The 4,089-nt window shown below is 37.1% G+C and overlaps 1 protein-coding gene across 1 annotated transcript in view; it reads right to left on the bottom strand.

Moving 5' to 3' along the window:
- TTC39B (tetratricopeptide repeat domain 39B) overlaps window positions 1-4,089 on the bottom strand; it is a 142,831-nt gene that overhangs the window by 118,713 nt on the left and 20,029 nt on the right.

The raw sequence follows: 4,089 nt of genomic DNA, 5'->3' as shown, positions 1-4,089 counted from the left end.
TCAAAACAGCATGGTACTGGTACCAAAACAGAGATATAGACCAATGGAACAGAATAGAGGCCTCAGAGGCAAGGCCACACATCTACAACCATCTGATCTTTGACAAACCTCACAAAAACAAGCAGTGGGTAAAGGATTCCCTGTTAAATAAATGGTGTTGGGAAAACTGGCTAGCCACATGCAGAAAGCAGAAACTGGACTCCTTCCTGACACCTTACACTGAAATTAACTCCAGATGGATTAAAGACTTAAACATAAGACCTAATACCACAAAAACCCTAGAAGAAAACCTAGGCAAAGCCATTCAGGACATAGGCATAGGCAGGGACTTCATGGCTAAAACACCAAAAGCAATGGCAACAAAAGCCAAAATAGACAAATGAGATCTAATTAAACTCCAGAGCTTCTGTACAGCAAAAGAAACAATCATTAGAGTGAACCGGCAACAAACAGAATGGGACAACATTTTTGCAATCTACCCATCTGACAAAGGGCTAATATCCAGAATCTACAAAGAACTAAAACAGATGTACAAGTAAAAAAGAAACAAACCCTTTCAAAAGTGGGCAAAGGATATGAACAGACACTTTTCAAAAGAAGACATACATGTGGCCAACAAACATATGAAAAAGTGCTCATCATCACTGGTCATTAGAGAAATGCAAATCAAAACCACATTGAGATACTATCTCACACCAGTTAGAATGGTGATCATTAAAAAGTCTGGAGACAACAGATGCTGGAGAGGATGTGGAGAAATAGGAACACTTCTACACTGTTGGTAGGAATATAAATTAGTTCAACCGTTGTGGAAGACAGTGTGGCAATTCCTCAAGGACCTAGAAATAGAAATTCCATTTGACCCAGCAATCCCATTACTGGGTACATACCCAAAGGATCGGAAGTTGTTCTACTATAAGGACACATGCACACAAATGTTCACAGCAGCACTGTTTACAATAGCAAAGACCTGGAACCAACCCAAATGCCCATCTATGATAGACTGGACAAGGAAAATGTGGTACATATACACCACGGAATACTATGCAGCCATAAAAAACAATGAATTCATGTCCTTTGTTGGGACATGGATCAACCTCAAAGCCATCATTCTCAGCAAACTAACACAAGAACAGAAAAAGAAACACCACATGTTCTCACTCATAGGCGGTATTGAACAATGAGAACACATGGACACAGGGAGGGGAGCATCACACACTGGGGTCTGTTGGGGGCAACAGGGGAGGGACAGCGGGGAGGAGGGAGGTTGAGAAGAGATAACATGGGGAGAAATGTCAGATATAGGTGACGGGGATGAAGGTAGCAAACCACATTGCCATGTATGTACCTATGCAATAATCCTGCATGTTCCGCATGTGTACCCCAGAACCTAAAGTGCAACAAAATATATATATATATATAAAATAATAAAGAGGCAATTAAATATAGAAACTTATTTAAAACTCCCAGGAAATAGAGACTGCCAGAAGAGATAATTAGTATAACAGACCATATAGCTAGCATCTCAAATTTCATATACATTATCCACCAAAAAATGAATTGAAAATTCTAAGCATGTTAAAAGACAAAGACTAACACTCTCATAAAACAAAGGCATTAAAAGGAATTTGAAACGACTACAGAGGGATAGATACCAGGGAACTTTGGGGGCTGATGGAAATCTTCTGCCTGGTTGTGCTGGTGATTAAATGGTGCATACATTTATAAAACTTAATCTGTACTCTTAACATGGGTATGTTTTGCTGCATGTAAGTTATACCAAGAGAAAGTTGGTTTTTAGAAGAATTTGGGAAAAGAAATCATTCTAAAATTCCATATGAGGTGTTAAAATTTTCGACGCTAACACTGTCACAATAATGACTAACACAGCCTCTACAACACTCCATGAGTCAAGCACTGCTGCACACACTTTTACATATAACAACTCATTTGCTCTTCTTAAAAACCCTCAGAAGTGGCTTGGTATTCTACTCAGTTTACATATAATGAAAGGGTAGCACAGAGAGATTAAGTAACTCACAAGGTCACAAAGCATGTAAGCGGCAGAATCAGGATTTAAACCCGCGGAGCCCAGCTTCAGAATCTAATCTACACTCATCTCATTAAAACTTTTAAAACTATGTTTGAGAAACAAATTTTGTAAATTCAACAAACTGAGCTATTTGACAAAGTGAACTTCATCAAACTGAGCCAGATGTAAAGACACTGTAACTTCTCTTCGCACTGTTATTTCTCAATCACAATTATAAAATTAGGTACAGTTATTTGTTTCACGTCTGTCCTCCCTCCAGGTGGCAAGTACCATAAGGCATATCTACAAGCTCTATCCACAAGCAACAAGCACAGTGCCTACCCACAGCAGCTGCACCAAAATACTGCTGGAAAGAATCAATAAAGAAATAAATGAGTGGGTACAGGAATACACTAATGTATTTCTTTACATATCAAGTGTAATATCACTAAAGACAGAAACTTTACTCACATGTGTGTATAAATATGCTATTTCTTAAATAAATACAAGGCAATTCTGATTAAGAAGCTGTAACACTGTCACAGAACATATCATTTCTCTGTCACTATGGGATATACATAATATTTTTCAGCACATCTATACACAAAGCATTAGCTTTTGCACTTTTATGCACTGTCTCATTTAAACCTGACATTTCTCTAAAATAGGTGCAATTATCATCCCACAGCTAACAACTGGTTTATACACAGGCCAATCTGACTCCATAGCCTGAGCTCCTTTTCATGCCATGAAAACTTTTTTACATAGCAAGAACTCAGTCAATAAAATTCGCAGCAGAACTCTCAATGGAACCTCACAAGTAGTTCTAAAGTTATTGAGAAGGAAAAAAATGTGTAGGATTTGCCCTGACAAATCAAAACTATGAAATTGTCACAGGAACATATATAGAGAGATCAATAGAACATAATAAAGAATACAGACAGGCATTCCTGTACACAATTAACTGAATTTTATTATTCGGTTAATTGTGTACAGGAATTTTACATTAGGGCCTGGCGCAGTGGCTCACACCTGTAATCCCAGTACTTTGGGAGGCAGAGGCAGATGGATCACCTGAGGTTTGGAGTTCAAGACCAGCCTGGCCAACATGGTAAAACCCTGTCTCTACTAAAAATACAAAAAGTAGTCAGGTGTGGTGGTAAGCACCTATAATCCCAACTACTTGGGAGGCTGAGGCAGGAGAACTGCTTGAACCTCGGAGGTGGAGGTTGCAGGGAGCTGAGATTGCACCATTGCACTCCAGCCTGGGCAACAGAGCAAGACTCCAGCTCAAAAAGAAAATTTTTTTTACATTAGAGAGAAAATATTTAATAATTGATGCTAAGGATATTGATTATCTATTGAGACAAAAGTAAAATTAAACCCATATACAAGTTTCAATATAAAAAGATAAATATAAAATTTAAAAATATATAAGTATATTTTCTAATAACCTTGAAACAGGGACAGGCCAGTCTTTTTAAGCAAAACAGAAAGACGAGAAGAAGCCTTAAAGAGTAAAAGATCTGGCTACATAAAAATTTAAAACTTCTAAGACAAGCAACTGGCTGAGAAAAAATAATTATGGCACTTTAACAGGTAAAAAAATCACTATTTAGAATAAATAAAGAACTCCTACAGGTCATAAGAAATAGACAACCAAAGGGGTATGACGTGCACTCTTCACAGTGCACTGAAAAAGAAGCCCATTAGCCAATAAATGTGGAAATGTGTACTTAAAAAGTCATATTATTTTTGTCCCTGTGATTGGCAAAAATTTACAAGGTTGATAATATCCACAGTTGGCAGAAATGCTAGAAAATGAGCATATTCTATTGTTACAGTCTGTTTAGAAGTCAGTTTTGCAGGATCCATTAAAAAATTTAAACACACATACATTGACACAGAATGCTAATTCCACGATGCTGCATTATTAAAATTTTCATGTACTACAGTTTCATGTACCAAGATTATGATACACACTGTGTTGCAAAAGAAATTAGAAATTAGAATTAGACCCAAATGATCTTCAATAGACAAGTAATTAAATAAATTAC

Source organism: Sapajus apella, unplaced genomic scaffold (genome assembly GCF_009761245.1).
Source record: "Sapajus apella isolate SASKATOON/1434 unplaced genomic scaffold, GSC_monkey_1.0 scaffold42, whole genome shotgun sequence".
In the NCBI taxonomy this organism is placed as follows: Eukaryota; Metazoa; Chordata; class Mammalia; order Primates; family Cebidae; genus Sapajus; species Sapajus apella.
The sequence above is the reverse complement of the archived record's forward strand: the minus strand, read 5'-3'. Positions and strand labels throughout refer to the sequence as shown.